The 22,504-nt window shown below is 40.2% G+C and overlaps 1 long non-coding RNA gene across 2 annotated transcripts; it reads right to left on the minus strand.

Annotated features, from left to right (window-relative positions):
- Window positions 1-1,562: 1,562 nt before the first annotated feature.
- On the minus strand, window positions 1,563-21,103 carry LOC310895526. Of its 2 annotated transcripts, XR_014580756.1 has the most exons (4): window positions 20,980-21,103; window positions 10,916-11,086; window positions 8,486-8,809; window positions 1,563-3,402 (listed from the first exon to the last, which is right to left on the minus strand). It is a non-coding gene; the product is annotated as an uncharacterized lncRNA (long non-coding RNA). The 2 variants fall into 2 exon arrangements; XR_014580757.1 differs by lacking the exon at window positions 10,916-11,086 and having other exon boundaries at window positions 20,980-21,093.
- Between the last annotated feature and the right edge of the window lie 1,401 nt (window positions 21,104-22,504).

A 22,504-nucleotide genomic window follows, 5' to 3' on the forward strand; every position in this document is an offset into this window, starting at 1 on the left:
CTGTCTTTCAGGGTTTGCAGTGAGCTTGGCAGTGAGCTCTGCAATATTCTTTTTTGTGTAGGAAATAAGTAGTTTTCATACCTGTAACTGTTTTTCATCCTAACAAACAGTGGGGGCTAAGAAGCCAGAAATTGGTTGCTCCAGAATTTGGGAGAGGGAACAAATTGCAACAATGATGATGAAGTTAAAAAGCCATCTGCTGCCATGGCTTGAGATACAAAAACATTTTCACAGCTGTAAAGGGATGGAGGGGGAGGCAGAGCTCTGGTAGGAACCAAAACCACCACACTGAGAAGGTAAACAGACAAGGAGAGAGGCAGGTAAGGCTGCAGAGATGGCAATGCTCTGGTTGGCGTCACCTGCAGCATTGCTGCAAGGAATCAAAACCCACCTAAAATTGATGCCTGCAAACAAAGAAAGGAAACAGCAGCAGCTTATCAGCTGGATCCAGCATCCAGGCTCCCAGATAGCTGGGAGCCAGTGCAGAGAGAAACACCAGTAAGGTGATGGTTGTTACCAGCACCACACATGGGCGAGACCCACAGCCTCTGCTGGGCTGGAAGAGCCAAAATGAAGCTCCAGCTTCATTCCCAGACAGGGAAGTTCAAAACCCCATTCTCCACAGTTTGCCTCTTGGAGCCCAACAGACCTGCGGAAAAGCAGAGAGAGAGCAGCAGCCTCATGAAGGTGAAGATAATTACCACAAAGCAGCTGTCGAGCTCAACTTCTCCACAGGATTTCAGAGAGCAGCAGCTGCTCATAAATGTGAAAAACGGTTCTTTTTTCAACACTGGGCCACAGGAGAGGTTCCCTGGAATCAGAAGAATGATGAAGAGGTGCTCACTCAGGGAAGATGTTAGCCTTGTAGCGAACACACAGGGAGCTGGGGAAAGTTTGCACTTTTCTTAGTCTACTGCCTGTCAGAGAGTTACAAGGTACCTAGTCTCTGGAAATAATAACAGGACAATAATGTCCCTACCTAGTCTGTGCAATTTCAGTTCATCCATGGATATCAAGTTCTCACAGACATCAAGGACCCCCAGATTTGAATACAGAGAGGAGACTTAAATTCACCAATGTTTTAACTCTGTGGAGCCCTTTCACCTTCAGGTCAAAAAACATCTGCAGCACTACACAAGATGAGTTACATACCCCAGATTAGGCTCAGACATAAGCCAACCAAACATTTGATTTTTCTCAGATAGGATTCATACCTTGCATTCATGCTGCAATGTGGCTTATGCCAGGTCAGTCCTTCCACACCTCAAATGTAGTAGCTTGAAAACACCTCCATAGCACTTTGGCTTTTTTTTTTTTCTGGCTTACTTTTTTTTCTTGCTTCCTGACAAGTGTGTAGGTCATGGAAGTTTGGAAGTATGGTTTCAAAGACAAGGATAAAAGGGGTTTGAACCTGTCTCCCATATCTAGTGCAAGTATTCTAACCATTACCCTAAGTCATAAAAGAATTATTTAAACTGTGTTGCCATCTAAGGATTACATATGTATGTTCTGAGATAAAAGACCACAGACAGGCCAACTGGAAGAATCCCTAGTTTATTAACCCTAATGAACTTGATAGCTGCTCAGAAGCTGTCCATTGCTCATTGGCAGGAATGAGACAGACAGGACACACTATTGACAAAAACCTCAATGATTTGAGAATTTCAAGTCCCAAAAGTTAAGCAGAAATTCTGTAGGGGTTTCAGGACCTAATACTTGGAGTTGGGTGCTAACAGTAGTTGAAATTTGTTGTCTTCTTGGGGTGTCTTTCTTTCCATCCAATCTACAGGGACACTAGACAGATGATTTGGACAAGACTCTTAGCTTTTAGGCTGCTAAAATTAGATGACATAATCCCCTAACACACTCCCCAGTCATTTTATACAGCTAGTCCTACTGATGGCTGGTTCTGTTATAAAGCACCACAGAAAAAAGATACTGCAGATCCTTGAAGAAAATAATGTTTCTCAGATAGTGATGGAAAGGAATGCCATCTGTAACTCTAAATCTCAATTTTGTTCTCATTAGATCTTCATTATATCAGTTGTCATTGTTGCGCAGAGACCTGAATCTATCATCTCTACATTCACCTGCAAGCTATCTCCTATAATTGCTGTGCATAGAGAAAATCAAATGTATTCTAACAATGGTGATTCATTGGCTCAGCTGTTAAATGCAATTTGTGCATCTCTCTATACAGTTTATTTATGTAGTACCCTTCCCTGCACCATCTGAATGTTTCCCAGTCTTTACTGCAGTTATCCTCACAAATATTTCCCCAGCTCCAAAGGGCAGATGTGGAAGAATAGCCAAAAACCTAATCCCTGCAGCATTCTCTCCAAATGTTTTATTTCTGTTGAAAATACAAGTTTACAGACCCCAATCCTAGGGATATAAAAGACAGCATGGCGTAGCATCTGTCATACCAGGAGATGAACTCTTGGCATGGACATTTCTCATGGGGGAGCTCTGAAGTCAAGTAAATATCTCAAGTGGACTTTGTCTAATTTGGCTACTTATGTGACTCCCCTTTTCTAACAAGATCAAGCCAATTGTTTGGTTGCTTCATTAGAGGAGTGAAAAGAACATAACAAATTTATAATTTTGCTGCTGGGGAAGAAAAAAAAAACATACAAAATCCAAAGTAAACATTGTTATGTCAATCACTGCTGAATGCATGTTGACTTCCTGGCATGCAGAAGAGCAAAACACAGACCTTTTGCTAGGACCAGGCATTATCAGCAGATTGGGTATACTTGAAATAGAAGTCATGTGTTCATTATTCCCATTCACTCCAACTGCACTAAGGGTGTTGGTTTGGAAGCCATGATAATTACCATTTCCATACACACATATGGAGTCATGCACATACCCATATGCTTTCATCACTGATCACTTCATCACTTCACCTTCCTTCTCCTGTGTTTTCCCCAAGCAGTGGGTTGTGTTCATGCTCCCTTCTTCCTCCTAAGAGGACCCCAAGAGGGGAAGGCTCTTGTGCCTGCACTCCCTGTCTGAGCCACAATGTGGTTATTATTACAGCTGTTGCACGGCAGAAAGCAGTGATATTTACCTCTTTTCACAGTCATGTTGCCAGAGAAGACAGCATAATTGCACATAGCAAGAGCCTTCATGTTTCACAGTATACAAGTATCATCTTCTTCTTACTTAGTTCCGTATGTCGGCTGAATTTGAAAAGCCTCTCAGTAACTGTGGGAGTATTATATTCTTTTTCTCCTGCCTTCAGAGATCAAATGAAGCATCCTCACACAAGAGACAACTTCCATGTATCTCATATTCCTTGCTGTTCTCAATCCATTATCTTTAATGTATCTTCATATTGTCTTAGCCATTAACTGCAGCAATGTAGTATTGTATTTACATGTTCAGCATCCCAGACACCTAGAATTCAACATCCAGTAATCAGTTTTACCCCTTCACCCTACAAGATTATAAGCTCAGATAAACATAATGAGATTTAAAATGAACAGTAAACATACAGGGGCATAAGTGGCAGTTCTTCTTGTTTGCCACCTCATGTCTGAAACATTTGCATCGTTAGGGTTTGGGCTGCTTGGGAGCAATTCTGTACAACAGAAATGTCATGGTGTGTTGTGTGAGCAGAGGAACCAGCAAAGCATCATATCTGCATGTCCTGTTATGTGCTACAAGGGCTGGGCTCCCCTTACAGGCTCCCTTTCGGGAAGGATAGTCATTGAATCTCTCTTCTCACTCTTAACAATTTAATAACCTCTCTACCCTGCCACCTACTTTAATAAAACTTAAAGGAGATGAGTATCTTTGAGACCTCTGTCATTCTGCCAGCTAGGGCTGAGAGCATCTAATGGACACAGAAGTTAACTGGGTGAACAGCTACACAAGCTACAGAGAGAAAATATCACAAAATCTTTTATTTGTGGGCTTTGACACAGAGCTCTCATGACTCCAGGACTCACTGATTCTGCCAGTTTGGGATCAAGTGAGAGGAGAGGCTGAGAGCTGGGACTGATCAGCCTGGAGAAGAGAAGGCTAAGAGGAGATCTTAACAATGTCTTTAAATACCTGAAGGGAGGGTGCAAAGAGGACAGAGACATGTTCTTTTCAGTAATAGTTTGGCTTGTAAGAGCAATCAGATTTGGCTGTAGAACATTCTGAGTAGTTTATTCCTCCACATTTTGGCACAGAAATATTATTGGTCAAAACCAACTGGCATCCATTAGTTATGGGATGGGTAGGTGAGACAGAATTCTTGTGTTCACTTTTGCCCATAGTAAAATTAAGAAAGCAGAAGGAAATCTTGTATAAGAAATGTGAAATATCAAAGAAATGGGAAATAAGAGCTCTCTCAGACCATGAACAATTTGCCACCATGGGACAGACTGTCACAAGGCACCAATAAATAAAAGACTGCTTGATGCAACCCTCAGCGATATGATCTTTTTATGGGTAAGGACAATAGCCAAAGTTAAGATAAAAAGCAAAAAGCTGAACAGGAAGTTTAGTCAGAATTAAACCCTCCAGCTTCAAGTCTTAAACCAGCCTCTAACTACTCAGAAAGAAACTTTGCCTGGCGACAGAAATCTTATAGGCCTCTCCAACATGATTTTGTACACTTCCTCTGCAGTCAGGTTCACTTAAAACTGCTGGAGACAGAATAGTGGTCTAGGAAAGATCCTGAGTCCGATCCAGACTGACAACTGCAAAATCATCCTCATCAGCAGAGAAATCTATTATCTGCTAATACACTCACAGTCCCAGATCCCAGGAGGACTGCGAAGCAAAGGCTTGTACCGCTTGATGACGCACATAATGGTTTTTCATCTAGTGTCTAACTCTTCTTTTTTCTCCCATGTATCTGAAAGGAAGTTTTTAACATTGATTAAAGTCCCTGTTCTTTTTTCCTGCTTCAGAGAATGATTGCTTCCAAATAATTTTCCTTGTCACAACGCTGTCAGCAAAAAAAAATTTAAAAAAAGGATTTCCTTAGAGGAAATGTTATTTGTACCTCTATATCCATCAGAGGATTAATAGGAATATAGAGACAGTTCTTTGTAGGGAAGAGGGGATTACAGCCAAAGGAAGCAAGCTCTGCTGTCTGTAATGTCCACATAACATGCAAGTGCCACTCCTTCTTCATGTTGTGTGACAAATGAAATCTGAGTCAAACACACTCAAAAGGCTCCTTGATGAGCACAGTCATGTGAGATGGATCCTACCATGAACAGTTCAGTTGTCTTGCCTGGTAAATTGTCCTCAATCCACACCTTTTCCTGTAATGCAAAAAGAAAGCAGCATCCCATAGAAATGAATGAGCTGCACTCCTGTCTGCAAAACCCTCTCCAAAAATTAGCTGCTTATTAAACCAAGTATTTCTCCCTAAACACTCTAAGCCATTCATTGGACCATTTACAGTCTCTGCCTTCAATGTAAATACTTGCAGATAACAGCATTCTCATATCTCTTCAGACAGAAGTGTTCAATTCTTCAGGCTTCACTTAAAAATTCAGATAACAAAAAACTCATCCCCACACCACCTGCTAAATAGTGGCAGATCCTATTGCCAATATCTCATTCCCATTTAACTTGATTTGTGGCTGAATGAGCACATAGTGTAACAAAGTCTCTTTTTAACACTTTCAACACTGCCTCACCTCTTACATTTCTGACTAGATTTGCTTGAGAAGAGCTCTCACCAAACTTTCTAGTACTATTTGTGCCTCCAGCTTTGGCCCCAGGAATTTCTAAAATTAACCATTTATTTTCTACCTGCATTCTCTGCTTAGTAAGCAAAGCATGCTGCTCTCACATTCACTTTCTACATACAAATACCCTTGCCTCCAAGTAGTGGTTGCTCTGCAGGGGCCGTGCTTACTGAGCATGGCTGGTAGACTGCTGGGCCTGAGTATCAGCAGACCATCCTTGCTCCAGCAAAGCTGAAAAATGAAATATCAGTAGCTGCTGCTGGCTGGCTGATTAGTTCATTTCCAGGCAGAAGGCACAAGCAGAAGGTACTTTTTCTAGCAAGGGTTTTGTAGTTTGTAGATGATTTTTTTTTAAAGGAATTCTTTAGGAATGCTTGCAATAACACTAGAGGATAAACTCATCTGGCCAAATGTGTAAGTATACAGTGCATAGTTTTTATCTCAGAAACTCACTGTAGACTCCCTTTAGAGTCAGTTTTCTCACTGTTTGCCTTATCCTGAATTAGATGCCTTCATTTGGTCAGGTCATTCTGCAGACCTCTTGATTGCATGGACTAGAGCTTCCCTGACTGTGAATGAATCTGAACAGTCCAGAGTCCAGAGGGTGGTAGATGTCTTAGGTGTAGTTTCATTGCCTGAACATTGGCCCCTGGTACCATCCAAGATGACATAAGGTACCTAGAGCATTCAGATGGGGCAGGAACACATGATACCTATGGAAGACCTACATCTTCGTGGATTAGCTGATAGAGGCCAGCTGGATTACTACACAGCATCTCCAAAGGCAATGACATCTATGTTTAGATGTGCCCAAAACTACACACCAGAAATCAAGGACATAAAATCATCCTTCCTACCTAACATACGCAAATATATCCACTTGGTGTGGTTACCGATTTGGTCACAGAACACAACCAGACATGGCTTCAACGTAATTGGCTTGGGCAGGGCTCCTTGTAGTCCTGCAGCCTTTTACTGGCACTGGGATACAATCCTGGCAGAGCAGACAGAGCTCCCCTGCCCTGTAAAGGCTTAAACTCTCACTGAATGCATGAACAAAGACAGGTTTACAAGGCAACTCACAGAGCCAAACCATGAGTTGGTTCCATACTTATCAGCTTTCATCCCCTTTTTTCTTTTAAAATAGCTTCAGGCTGATTTATCAACACTTCTGTCAGCTTTTTGTACTGAATTGCCCTTTCCTCCTCCACAGTTTAAAGAGGAAAACTAACCTAAGGCTAAAGCTAACCTTTGTCAATTAAAACTGGTTATAAAGCAAGAAAGTCACTAGACAGATAAGCTAATATATATTTTAATTCATCTCTGACCACTTCAATTCATTACTCTAAGTATAGCACAGCACTGCCTATATGCATAGGAAGAAACTTAAAATCACTGGTGGTTGCATTCCTTGTCAGTGTATGGAGATAACAGATACCACTTATTACTTGATTCCTTGCATTGTTCTTTCAGATTAACTTCTGTATAACAAATTCAGAAACAGTGAAATCAAGTAACCACAACCATAAAGGCCTCGGGTTCAAAATGCCTGATTAGATGATTAGATATTCATGAGAATGGTGCCAGCCTGATTTATCCTCCTCCAAATCATTTGAACTCAATTTACAGAGTATGGATGTGTGAGAGAGAAAAGATTAGTCCAACCTTATACCACTTAGTAGAAGAAAAGATCTGAGAGAGCTGAGTGTTGGCAGATAATTTGTTTTAGTTTTGAAATAACTATGTGTAAGGTCTTTTCCAAGGAGGTACCAGGAGGCAAGCAGAAGGGTAGGGAGGAACACAGAGGAAGTTAGAGAAATGGGGGATGCCCCTTTCAGAGGCACTAATCCTTCTCCAGGGATACAGAACACATGTCCTTTGGAAATGGATTTAATAAAAATTGGTTTGCTCTTGGCCTCCAATACAAACAAAGGGGAAATTTCAACAGAACTCATCAATACTTCATGTGCATGAAACTTCCAGCTAGAAGCATTGAAATGCAAAAAAAGTTTATGAGACTTTGGTTTGGCATAGGAGTTTAATTTTTAACCTTTCACCATCTCAGGAGATATATCAGGGTATTAACTGTTCGGTCTCTGAGCTATGTGTATGTAAGATAAAAATTTCTAAGATCAGTCTCCACCTACTACAACTAAGTGGCTTAACAAGATATACTCAGGATTGAAAAGAAACTTTTCTCTTAAGTATAGCATAGAAAATGGTCGGTAGCATAACTGATCACAATCTCACACATGACAGCAGTCAGGACAGGTCGTTGGTTTGACAGACTGTGACGGTCATAACCAGAACTATGCAAAAACAGCTTGGACGCACCTTTTTCTGCAGGAAAGTCTCCAGGAAATTCCAGCCCTGGCAACATCCTACCACTGATTTATATGAAATGCACTGCTTTTCAAACTACTTCTTCAAGAGCTATTTATGGCATGCAATTTAAGAAGACAGAGAGAGAAAGAGAGCAAAACAGAGTGAAGGGAGAAGAGAAAGGTAGGAAAGCCATTTGCAAATGAGTCATTTCCCAAGAATGCTTTGACAGGCTGTCAGCTGAGATCTGATAAAGACATCCAGCTAAAATACTCCACTATGGTTCCAGGTGAAAGAAGATTGACGTTCTGATGGTGTGCACACAGAAAACTCCAGGCAGGAGATGTTTAGTCTCTGTGGGATGCTTTCAGATAGCCCAAATGATTTGAAAGCCATTCTGCCTTTTAGCAAATAATGAACATACAAAAGAAGTATGTAAAAAAGAAGACAGAAAAACCTACCTGGAATAATAATCTCCCCCACCGGCATATTATGCCTGATTAATAATGAAATGTTTCTTCCAGTACTCTTCTGTTTCAGTTCCTGGTGGCATCCCCACGTTCTGCACTCCAGAGCTGAAGGTGCTCGCTGCTTGCTGGCTGCTGCTGCTGCCACAATCTCTCTAAGCCTGTCCATAGCAGTAGGAATACATCAGGCCCAGACACATGCCTCCTAATACTTCTCCTCTGAGTCTTTTGTGTCATCTGAGGCAATCAGTGAAGCAGTAGGTTGGTCTGAAAGAGACATCCCAGGCTGCTGAAGCTGTTTGTAGGGATCTGAGTGGTCTGTAGGTGTGCACAAGTTAAAGTGAGAAATAGAAACTGCTGTGAGGTCCACTTATAAACGCTAAAATTCACAGAGACTTCATGTTTCTAGGTTTAGCAGCAGCTCTCTTACTTGTCCAGTCTCTAAGATGTAGTCTGTCAGACCTCCAGCCTTCAAAAAGAGAAGCTGTACAGATCTCTGAGTCTTATATTAAACAACAGTGCCTTCTGCATCATCCAGGAGATGGCCAAAAGAGTACAATGACAAAATCACCATTCTAAAACCAAAGGTTACTGTAAATAACGAAAAGTTTTAGGCAAGGGAAAAAGATTTCATGCAGCCTTTATACCTGTTCATCTCACCTAAACGTTAACCATCCCTAGGCAAACACTGAAGGAAATTAGGTCAGAAAATCTTAATAGCTCTCTTAAGCCACACATAGCTATGTATCAGTCTGTCAGGATCTAAAGTAGTTTTTCACTCTATAATCTGCCCAGTCATTACATTTTCCCATTAGAAAGAATCCAGCATTTCATGAAAACCTCCTGACATGGAGCTGATATTGTCCTCTGCTTTATCACTTTATGTTGGTCCTAATTGCTTATTCATGAGAGTCCTTTGGCTTGTTTCTTCCCTGCCTTAACTGTTTACACTTTACAGATATTTGCACAGTGTTATTGCATTCTACCTTAGCTGGCATTTAAACCGCAGAGCGTTGCAGGATATCAAATCAGCCTTCTCCTTTCTCTGTCCTTGTATATACCAGCAGAAAAAAAAATAAAATAAGAAAGATAGTTTTGTCATCTGCCCAGGACTGTTGTTTTCATGCCTCAGTTTCCCTAACCTGTAATGTGACAAAGGGAGAGTTAGGCTCAACTGGATTCATCTACAGCTGTAAATGAAAGGACCAGGCTGGAGCACTATCTTTTGATCATCCAGCTTGGTTCACTGTAGTCTTGGTTGCAGGTGTAGCTTTGCCCTGTCCTAATTCACAGTCCCTCAACCAATGACCAGGCATGGTTCAGAAGACAGCACTAATTGCTATGAATAAGTGTAAATAAGGTCACCCTGTTTCAGCAGACAAATTTTCCCCTTTTAGTGCAAACCACATCATGCCACTTGTCTTCTGGGCTGGAGAATGAGTCCTGGCAGCGTTTAGTTTACTCTTACAGGTGGAATTCATGACTGATTCTGGTGCCCTTTGTGGCTCAATGTATCAACTCTACCATATCTTTGTGCTATTAAGGAACAGGTCTATACGCTATTCAGAACTCTGGAGCTGCCAGTTCATCTGTTAAGTCCTCTGAGAAAGGGACTGAAGCACTGAAGTGCAACTTTTGGTCAAGATCAGAGCTAAATAAGCAGCCAATTTTCTTCCTAAAACTCTTCTTACCAAACATATAAAGAACAGATTCAACTACATCTTTTTTGTTACTTATTTTATTTTTATTTTTTATTTATTACTTTTTCAGGGAAAACATACTGAAGTGACAAGGACAAGCCTTCTTAAGGGGAGCAAGTGTTAAATTTGGGACCTAGAGGTTTCTGTGCAAGATCAGTTTAGGATTCCATTAGGAAGAGAGAAAATCCATTAGGAAGAGAGAAAAGCAAACCTCTCCTCCAGAACTGCAGAACTCAGACTCATAAAAAAAAAACAAAAAAAAAAAAACTTGTACAAAGTCTGCATTCCTCAGCATCTCTGTACAGTTTGTCTGAAGTTTTCTATTCCAATTTCTGGTACTTTAAACTACCTGTTTTAAGGAAATGCCACACTACCATGGGTGATAAAGATCTGTCACTCCATAACAGTATCACATAAACTCTTCCTGCCATGTCAGTGGCATTGATGTATTATAAGCCTAAGCCACATCTAACTGCCACATGTGGCTGTCTTATCACCTACAACATCTCAAACAGACCTGGACACCTATAATCACACATAACAATTGCTGAAGCTTATTGTCAGCATCACAAACATAGGGCCAGGATGCGTCTTACGACAAGGATACTAGGTTATGCACAATAGCATCTGAGCAACTCATGGGAGGTGCAGAAATTTTCCATATAAACAGAGGTACAATGATTGATCATATGGCAACTGCAACAAACTTCAGACTATCACTCACATTGCTAATGACTGTATAATACATGCTTATGCAGGACGCATAAAAGAAATTCATCAGGCCTCCCTTTACTCTGTTGAATGGTTCAGCAACCTTGGGTTGAATTTACAATCTGTCATTGCCTTTCAAAATGCCATACGAAAGAGGAGGAGAGAGCCTGGAGAATTCAAGTGCCTAGAGAGGAGAAAAACAAACAAACAAACAGCCAAATTTCATCACATTTCAGTCTTTGTTTTCATGCAATAATTAAAATTAATTCTCCGCACTTGGCTTGGCCTAACTTAAGGGAAAATAGTCATAATGTGAAATGACTCTCAGGCTACTTAAAATAGCTCCATGGATACAGAAATGCCAAGATAAAAAGTAGACTAATACATGCCTTAGACTGCCTTCCTTGATGGGCCCAACAAATTGAACTAAAAGTATCATCATACTGCAGTTATCTGTAAAAGTACACAGTCTACAGTTAAAATTTTAACTGGATGCATCAGCTCCTTGCTAATTTCCCTTATCATTCTTTACCTTTGCCTCATTCTTGTATTTTCTGCCTCTTACCATACTAGAAACTGTTTTCAGACAGAAAAAAAAGGAAGGTGCTAAATCCCATAGAAAATTTCCAACTCATACCAAATGTTTACTAAGCTGTATTGAAGCTGTGGTTAGAACAAAGTGATCATGAAGTTTTCCAGGTATTGGACAGAGGATTTAGGAAAGGTAGGACCCTTATGAACTAACACTGAGCCAGGAGGATTTGTGGGACCTATTGTGAGCCAGGTGATAAGTCCCACCTCACTTTCTGGGTAAGATTCTGGAAATCTGTGATACAGACTAAAACTACCCCCAAGGCATAACTGAACACAAGAATTCTTCATGGTTTGTAGGAGCTCATGATGCTCTGTTTTCCCATCCATATACACATACTGGTTTCCATCTAAAGAAAACTGGCATGCATAGGACAAAAGGACATGAACTATGCTCTGGCCAAATCCGGCCCCCAGTTTGGACTCCTATTCCACAGGTACTTGATGTTGTTCATCCACTGCTCCCTCTAGGTGTATTTTCCTTTCATAATAGCAAAGCACTGCTAACATTTGTAGCAATAAAGGATACCAGAGAGACCTGATCTGCAGATCTAATTCTGTTGCAAGGTGCCTGTTCAATAAGCTAACGTTATTATACTCTTATCTGCAATCTTGAGATTGCCTGCCTGTGCTGTTGATCATGGGCACTTGCAATCAGTTACTGCACATTTCTGTAGAAATTAATATAGACCCTAGTACTGCCTCTATCTAGCTACAATGTTGCACTTTTTTAGTGCCCTCCAATTGAACATTTGTCATTTGTTTTACATCATTAAGACCTCTGGAATCATCCTGTGGTTTACAAAATATTATATTAAACACATAAATATATTAAATATATAAATACACTTAATATATTAAATATGACATTAAATATTTCTTCTTCATCTGTTACTAGCAGAACACAAGACTGAAAATACAAACCTTGTGCGGTTTCTGAAATTACATTTCAGCATTTAACATTGTGTGAAACATGCTATGCGATGGAATCTCGCAGAAAACAAGGTTTTTCTTATTAATATGAGCTCATTAAAAATGTCTGCCCCATTCTTGCACAGCTCAGTTTTCCTTTGAATACCCTGACTTTGTCATAACTGGGATTTGTGCAACAAAATATCATACTATTTGGCATTGTTCACTATGCAGATAATCTCAGGATAGGGTCAGCTGCCACTCTGAGCTGAATGCTGCAAGGAGAATTTGGATCAAGTGATGTGATGTCCAATGTGATGTCCACTGTAATCTCTAAAATAACCAGTAAAGTTCTGATTAGCCAGCAAAGTAGTCCTTGGCAAGAATGCAGCAAGACAGCCAGTGAAAGAGTATTATGACAACTCACAGAAAGAGACTTTAGAATTGTATTTAAAAGTGAAAGAAATATTTTTGGCATTACTCAACAGATTTCCTTCTGTCTGTCCTACCAACTGCAGGCATATCTTCCCTTTCCTCTCAAACTTCTTCCAGTTTGTCTTGGGTAAACTGTGGTAATAAAAAGTAAATAAGGAGGATGAGAAAGTAGGAAGACATATCATAAAGTTCACCAAAATCCAGTAAAATTGGATTGGAGAGAGACTATATGAAGATTGGATCAGATTGGAATTTATAGACAAAATAATTATGTTGAAGGAACTAAACTGTAATTTTATTTTGTAATGGTGGATCAGGAAGGAGGAAAGTTTACTATAACATATTGCTGAAATACTAAGGGCAACACCAGCAGACTCAGAGATTTGTGGGGAAAAAAATCATAAGAGTTATCTATCATATTTTTGCCAGCAGGTACCAGTGTGCCTATAATGTATTAGAAAATAGAAGCCCAGGAAGCTTCTAGGGCTGTGGTAAATTGTAACAAAAATGTGTACATTGATACAAATGCAGACTGAATGTGAATGCAGGAGCGCAAAACAACAGCAGGAGAAGGGCAGCAAAATGGCATATGTTACTCACACCTAGCAGGTCATCGAGATTGTATCATGCAGCTTCCTGCAATTTCTCAGGACAACCAGCTCTGAAACAGGCAATGACTAAATCCTGATGATTCACAAAGGTTGGGACAGGATAGAGAGGTTATAGAAAGATTAATCGCTGTCAGCTCCTGAAGCCTATGATGAGACACATCCAAAATCAGCAGCATGCACCTACGAAGTCAGGAAGTGTGCTGAGAGGCTCAAAACCCAATTTCCATGACTTCCACGTCATTGCAAGCAAACCTGACAGACTCCTTATACACAGACTTCTTAGAAGCTTAGCTTCTAAGCAGGCTGTTGGCTCTATTCTGTGTACAAAACATAAGCAGGACACAAGGGAAAAGCATGAAGAAATCTAGAGGTCTTCTCACCAAGCCTTGTCAGCAACAATAGAGGCTGGCGGGAGGAGAGGAGGACATGAACCACCACACAGGGATGGATGGCCCAGGCTCCAGAAACTCAATCTGCTGACTTTGAGGAGCCCTTCTTTGCCACCCCTTCCTCCTCACCCATGGCCCTGCTCCAGCGGGGGCCCTGCCCCGGGCTGCAGCCCTTCAGGAACACCCTGCTCCCGCGGGGGCTCCCCACGGCCGCAGCTCCCTCAGGAAATGTCCCCCTGCTGCGGCGTGGGTCCTCCCCGGGCTGCAGGGTGGAGATCTGCTCCAGCGGGGGCTCTGCAGGGCTGCCGGGGAATCCCTGCTGCCTGTGGGCCTGGAGCCCCTCCTGCCCTCCTCCTCCTGGGGCCTGGGCCCTCTGCTGCTTCTCCCTCGCCCTGGGCCTCCTCCTCAGCCCAGGTCATGCAATTAGTCATATACCTACATGTAAACCATCTGAAGTGCTTGTGCCAGTTCAGTTTTTTTACAGAGCAGAATTGTATTTTGTGACTGATATTCATTTTAAACATAGTAAAAGCTCTACAATACTTTCATTTGAATAGCTTTTCTTATCTGACCTTTCTTTGGAGCATGTTGAGGCCCTGGAGATTTGAGAACTGAGTTTCATGAACTACCTGATTAAATAATGTCTCTTGGCAGTTGACTGCTTTGTTCCTATTTATGATCAAAAGATACTTATAAATATTGGAAGTACAGACTAGATACCAAAAAGAGCAAAAAATCAGGTTAATCTCTTGACCTATAGATGTTTCAGTGAAAATAATCACAGTAAAAATGTTGAGCTGTTCATTATGCTGTAGAAAGGCAGAAGGAAAATGCTGTGTACAGATCCACTTCCCTTATGATTTCATGCAAGCATTCAAACCAGGTTTCCAATCGTGCAGGTGTATCACATGACCAGTAGGTAATTTTGCATTAAGGCTGTCCTTAATCCTTAATTTTGGATTTGTCCTTAATTTTGCATTAAGGCTGTCCTAGATGATCTTCAGGGTCCCTCCTAACCCAAACTATTCTATGATTCTAAAATTTCCACCTAGCTTTCTCTGTTCAGACATCTAATAATTGATTTCTCCAGGTCAGATGACCTGGTAATTAAAACATTAACACTCACTAGTTCTTGCATCCCTGAAGTGAAAAACAGAATTAAATGGAAATAAAGAAAGCTCAAAAAACATGAAGATTTGTCAACAATGATTTGCCTTTGCTCTCCTTTTTCATATAATTTTTGGCTTCCACAGGAACAGCAGGAACAGGTAGCTGATGGATAGAGTTTGACCACAGCAGCTTTACCTATTTTAATGTGTAGATGATAGCAGGGAACCAGTCACAGGAACAATCCCAAAAGAGAAATGTCATGAATCTTGTACTAATTTAAAATTACAAATTACTTCTAGCTGGTAACTTACCCAAGTTAATGACAAGAGCCTAAAACTGAGCACAAATTGCTGGAACTATCTACAGTTATATGCGAGATCATCAGTCAAAAATGCATTTCACAGCTGCCCATTGCTAACTTAACATAAACTCTTATTGACCACCTCACATTGCACTGCGTGTTTTCCTTTGATTTACACACAACATAAATACTTTGGAATGGTATGTACACACATACACACACCAATAAAACTTCATCACATCTATTTTCCTTTGTTTGGGAAATGATTAAATAAATGGTGATAAATTCTTCCATATATACATCACAAATCCACTTTCTGTTTCTCTTCTACAAGTAACCGAATACATTTGGAGTCTCATCTCTATGAAATCCAAGGAATCTAGTCTGAAACCCTATCTTCATACCCAAATCAATGATCATGAAATAAACACCAAAACTCATCATTGTTGCTATTGTTTACAGGCAATACCAAATTTGATGGATTATGAGAATACAGGAGCAGAATTAACAGAGAGGCTGGAAATGACTATATTTCTTCCAAGACCCAATAATGGTGATGTTTAAAAATTTCCTGGATATTATTGAGAAATAGCCATGTAACTGTTTCCATACAGCCAAACACAGCTTTGTGCCCAAAAAATTAAGGAGATGTTATCTAATGAGTGTGTACCATGGTATCAGCCATCTTGCGTAGGCTCTCAAGAGAGTAACACCCTGTAATCCATATGCGTGTGTGTGTATATATATATGTCCTGGGACATGATTTCCCTTACACATCTGGTCAGATGCATTTTTTATATTCTATACAAAGCAAGAGCTATCCAAGTCTGAGGGATGGAAAAAATACCACAAGAAATTTAAAGGGCATTGAATAATTTTAGCTTATCAAAAAGTAGAAGTTAAAAGTGTTTTGATTACAGCAAATGAGAAAATTCATGCAGGGGAAATAGTAAAGGCAATAGGGCTCTTCAATCTGGAGAAGGAATGCAGATCAAACACCAGTGGCTGGGAGCTAAATCCACACCATTTCCTATTAGAAATTAGACACCATTTTTTTTGTAAGACTGAAGATGATTAGACTGCAGTAAACTCCCCGTAGGAAATGATGGATTCTCCATTTGTCAAATCAAACTTTGATGCCATTTTAGTAAAACACAGATAAGTGAAGTAAATATAGGGCTATCAGGGTGAATTCTAGTGGTAAAATAGTCTTTTTCATTTGTGGATTATGCTGAGCTTGATTCATGATAATAATGAAATTCAGTGGAAATACTTACCAGTTTCAGGACTGAATGCTAACATTCTTCTTTGCAGGCAGTATCCCAAAATACAGTTTTAAGAGTTTTATGTGTTGCTTTTGTATGGGTGGAGGGTATTGCTTTTTATAATAAAATATCAGCTTCTTACCTGAGGAAGAAAAAGTGTTTTCTGACAACCCTTTTGTCTTGGGCTGACTGTTTAAAACCAGAATATTTTACACTACTCCAAAGCCACACAACAGGCCCTGTGCCCTACAATAAAAACATCCAGTGCCTACCCTGCCAAACACAAGGCAAGTAATGATCCACAATGTAATATCCTATGCATTTTTTTTGTGTCGTGATTTATCAAATTAAGTGGCTTGTTCTTCCCTGCTGGTTCATTTTCAGTCATCCAGTTCACTTAGACTCTCTAACTTGACCTTCTTAAGATTTCTCACCCCTGCAGGAAGGGTGCAAGAACATCATTTTCCCATGGCTCATAGGAGAGAACTGAAGAATGAGAAAACGGCAGGTGATGCATATATCTGTCAGCTGGCAGCAGTGAATGTTTATAAATCTTTATGAATTTAGAATACCCATTTCTTGTTCCATTAGAGAGTGACAATTTAAGATTTCTGGATTACAACAGAACTAGTGATGTGTATCGGGACCCTGCTGACACACATCTCCTATTACATGGTGGTTGACTTTATATAAAAAATTAGCTGCTCAGTGCCAACAGTTTCTGCAAACAGCTGCTGAAGGAAAATTAGTGATGGGTAAAGGACTCTTCTATGATTTCCATTAGGGAATTTAAAGATAGGAAGTATCCAGATTTCTTCAACAACATGGTGTATATTTTTGTTCTTGTTATACAAACACAGATAATGTCACTAGAACTCCACTAAACCTGGTAAGAATACACATCTCTTTTCCAGCAAGGGCATCTGAGCTTCTCCAACAGAGGTCTTCTGGATTTCTTTAACGTGGACAAGGTGTATTTTTGTTTTGCTTGGACCAAAATATTCCTGGTGAATTTCTCCTCAGGGAAATAAGTGGCAGAAGTTCATCTCAAACAACTCAGAGATTTATAGTAGGAAGTCTCGAAAGGACCAAAATGATGTATTGGATTGCTAGGTCCACTTATAATAACCTGGAATGACTTATATGTTGTATTATTGGAATAGTAATGTGTGTGTGTATATATATGACTGATATGAATGAGCAATAGATGCATTGCATATATATCCCCCAGCAGGACTGAAATATATATGTATTCATCATTACAACCAAAATGAGAAATTGGTCCATACTGTTCAGATTTTTCAAAGTGCTCAATGAGAACCAATAAATACTTCCAGCAAAATTTGCTGAATGAGCTCTGGAAATCATTTTTTATAAAAACTTCTGCTGGAATTTAAAGCACCAGATGGACCGCAACATGGAATAAATTAGGGGAAACAGTTGTCAGCAAGGATTATAATGAATAGCATAAAGTAAGTTGCCATGCAAAATGGGGGGGGGAAAAAGAAAGAAACCTACATACCCAAAAACTTTCTTAAATGTCTTTTAGCTCACTAATTTAAGCTTCATTAAATTATATCTGCTTAATGTTAGGCCTTTTGTCTTACTATAAGGAAAGAGATGTTTAAAACTGGGGTGGAAGGATAATCACCATACCTGTGATTTATTTTGTATTTTCTGACTGTCCTGGCCATGCTTATGTTGTTAGGGACATAAACAAGTAGGCATCCTGACAGGCTCTATTTCTGAAAAAGTGACAAGCAATCCTAAAACAAAAAGCAAAGTCAGTTGTTTGTTTCTTTTCCCAAGCCTATATTAAATTTATTTAGAGAAAACATTTCTCAGATACAATAAATCTGACAGGAACACTGCCATCACATCGATGGCCATACTTCTTGTTGTAAGATCATTAGAGAAGACCACAATTACCCTATAGCTGAAAAGGAGAAAAAAAAAATTGAGATAGGGGATGGATGAGGCCTATCTGACTGAGTTTTCACCTGCATAGAGTAAGTCCATAAGAAAACAGAAGGATGCTTTTTATACTACACATATTCCAGCCACGCTACAAGCCACTGCATGCCTCCCAGTGCCCAACTGCAGTCTATAACACAACCAGCAGTTCTTGGATATAAGAAAACATAACTAAGACATTTTAAGTGTAAAAAATTGTCAGAGACCTTCAAAGATGTCTAGGATGTAATAGTTATTGATTTCAGGCTCAGATACCTGAGTCTGAGCTAAATTTTAGGCCTCTAACTGAGACAGTACATCTAGAAGAATAGGTGCCTCAATGGGTAAATAGTTAGAGACACTAAGTTGATAAACTTCATCTTTCTCTCTCCAGGTATCACAGAGAGAGTGCTGGAGGTGACTGCAATAACTATGGGTCCCCATTTAATACCTTACACTACATCTTAAGGCTGAGCGCCCTGGCCCGTCATGAAGAGATGGAGTAAAACAACCAGCCAAAGTTTGAGCTGGCAGCCACAAACTTAGCGTGCACCCTGCACAGATGCTCAGACTGTTGGATCATCCCCAATTTTGTGTGTAGCAGGAAGAAAAAGCCACCAGACCCCGTCCCCACAGCCTATCAGATACCTCCCATTCAGTGAATTTATATCTCAGCATAAACTCTTCCTGCTGTACTTGTGCTTGTCTGCATCAAGACAAAATTTTTATTGCCACATCCAATAGAAAAAAAAAAAGGAAGAAAGAACTGACAAATACTGCCTGGATGACAGTTTAGCTGGTTATGCAACATTATAGTCTTCAAAGGTCAGAAGAGGTTAGTATTTCTATTAGCTGCTATTAACAGATATATCATCAGCTGCAAAGCTCCTTGTGGAGGCCTCAGTATGAGACCACTCAAATATCTGCTAGGGCACCAAAATGTGTCTTTGAAATAGGTGTAACTGCATGAAATAGGTGTAACTGCATTTTTTAAAATGGAGTACTCTGCAGGAAACTAACATCTGGCTCTCTGCATGTCTTCCACACAGGTTTTGGGGGCTGAGGGATCAAGAATACATCAGGCTTGACTTAAGCACAACCTAATGGCTACTATCTAAGTTATACAGTTTTACAAAAAAAATAAAAAATAAAATAATAAAAAAAAGGTAATATCAACATCAGGGGGAGATAACCAGTAGCATCCTCAATGGTACTGCCAACATTTGTTCTATTATGTAAAAACCCCAAGAACAGAAACAACCCAGATATCCCCATACACCTCCTTGTGGCTCTCCTAGCACAGCAAGTTACCCTATTATTACCAAAATGTAAGAGAGAGGCTGAGTTTCCTCTGCTACCTCTCAGACCCAAGGCCCCAGGACATTTCATTGAATATGCTGACAGATGGGAGCCAGACCTTCTTTCAGTTCTTAGACAGCCTCTCTCAGATAGATACCTATTTGGAAACAAGCGTTTTCTGGTTTTCCTCTGTTACCTCCCTCTACTTCTTTGCTATGTAGAATTTTCACATGAAGCATCTGACCGTATTGGAAATAACAAAACTGTCTCCACTGTGCTTCTCACAGAGTTGCATTACATAATAAAATTAATGCATTATTTTACATTTTATTTTACATTAGTTACATACATATTTGTCTGAAAACTGTGGAGAAAAGAAAACTGCATATGAATATCCTCCCCCACTGCTAGCAAATCTTTCCCATGCTATAGTGAAAGACGGTATTAATGGCATGGTTCTGGCTGTGAAATGTCATTACAGATTGTCTCTGGTAACCCCTGTGGTCCAATCCCAGTTGCTTACTTTTTGCCCCCATTGTTTAATGGATCTTCCAGTATTTGGATGGAGAGTATTAAGTCCAGCTGTGAAAATCCTTCAAGAAACCATCACAAGCATTTTTTGAGTTTAACTGTTCTTCTGAGATTCATGGGAAGGACTTCTGCACGGGGCAATTAGCAGAAGAATTCCCTGACAGCACTTTGCTCTCAGACCCAAGTTTATCCATGCCTCCCTCCAGCCCTTCAGACAGAGATATCTGCTGCACAGGTGCCTCCAGGAAGCACTTAGAGCATAATTAGCACCTTGCATAGGTAGAAAAGCAAAGTTGCCAACACAGCAGTGTCTAGAAGAAGGCAGGGATTAGGTGTGATATAGATTATAAAATGGTGCAATCTAAAGGAATTTAGCTAGCTGAAATGATGGACAAGTAGCAGCAAGAATTTGGATTGACGTTGCTAATGTCAGTGTGATGAGAGACTGTCCATTCAATCCTTATCCCAGGTTTAAGGCCTGAGACAGTACCTTATCTCCACTTTTCCCTGTTCCCTCAAAGCTTTTCTATAGATTCAGGTTCTCCAAGTGGAGTCTGAGTCTGAATTATCAGAAGCCCCATAGCCTACTACACATCAGATACCCCAGGCAAGTTCTCCATTAACACATGGCAAGGTACAGTTATCTGCTCTATGTAACTGCCAGCAAGCTGTCACCTCACCTGATGAGCAGAAAACCATTTCACGGTCTCAACCACACCATCCATTATTCCAAAGATCACGTCTTAGTTCACAGCAGTAAAAACAGTAAGAAACATAACACAAGGACCTAAATCTCAAGCCAGTTCTCCTCTCCAATTCCCTCTTCTTCACCTCAGCTAACACCTGATATTCCCATTGTCTGCAAGATGCAGCTGATGTGATTTGGTTTATGAATGTAAAAGTGGAAAATTAGTTACAGCTGCAGCAATTGTCAGGCAGGAAGATAATTGATAAAGCCAGCAAAACGATCAACTGTTTAATTGCTTACATTAAAGAAACTAATTGACAGCAATCAAGACAACCTATAAAAGGTACCAAAAAATGACATGAGAAAATAGATTAATTTTCATAAGGAACAAGTAAAAACAAAATTGGAAAAATTGAAAAAACAAGGTTGTGTTGTTTATAAACCTTAATCAATTTAAAATTCATTTTCAGTGTATTAAACTTTACTATTTAATGTGTCCCAATGAATTCTGCCTTTGGCGTTGTTCAGCCATGTACAGTTCAAAAAGATAATTTGATTCTATGATCAGCTTTACCTCTGCCAAGCATGTTTAAACTGGGAGGCAGTCCCCAAAATCATGAAGGAAGCAGCACTCTGAGATTTTCATAGGGAATTTTTCCTGTTTGTAGGATTGGTGATTGCCTGGAGAGATTTTTTTAGAGGGGAACACACTTGTGCAAAGCATTTGGCACTGTTCCCCTTGTCTCTAAAATGGTGAGACATGGATTTGATGGACAGACCTCTCAGTGAGTAAGGAATTGGCTGGGTGGTCACATTCAAAGAGTTGCAGTCAATGGTTCAATGTCCAGGGAGTGATCAGAGACGAGTGGTGTTCCTCAAGGGTCGGTGTTGGAACTGGTGACATTTAACATTTTGGTTGGTAACAATGAAGTGAATCTTTTGTTGGAACCGAATGATCGTCAAGGTCCCTTCCAACCAAAACCATTCTGTGATTCTATGATTCTATGATCTAGTGCAGGATTTGGCTGGAAGTGTTCAACCTTTGCTTTTGGCTCAGGTCTAGAGGAAGAGTGAAAACTAAGAACACATTTTCTTTTCTTTCAGTGACCCACAGTTTTGTACTTGTACAAAGGGACTGATATCCAAGTAGAAACATACTGTCTGTTCATGAGGGAAATGAGGGTCTGCTGTTCATGAGGGAACTGAGGTGTGATAGAGCTCCCCATCCATCAACAACACAGCCAAGAACTACATCTTCTTTCCAGCCACCACTCTTCTCCAAGGAATGCATTGTCCCACTCCAAGCAGCCAGCTGACAATGCTTCCTGTACTTCAACCACATGCTATAGTAACATATTTCAGTTATTTTATTTATTTATTTATTTTTACAGCTTTTTTTCCAAGTTACAAGCTTGGAAAGTTATTTAGGAAAACAGTGAAGCTGTGCTTTGTCCCTGACAGCGGGACCTCATCTAAGGGCACAGGGAAAATGAATGCCAGGCACGATGCTTGTCTGC

This window comes from Anser anser, assembly GCF_964211835.1.
Source record: "Anser anser genome assembly, chromosome: 2".
NCBI lineage: Eukaryota > Metazoa > Chordata > Aves > Anseriformes > Anatidae > Anser > Anser anser.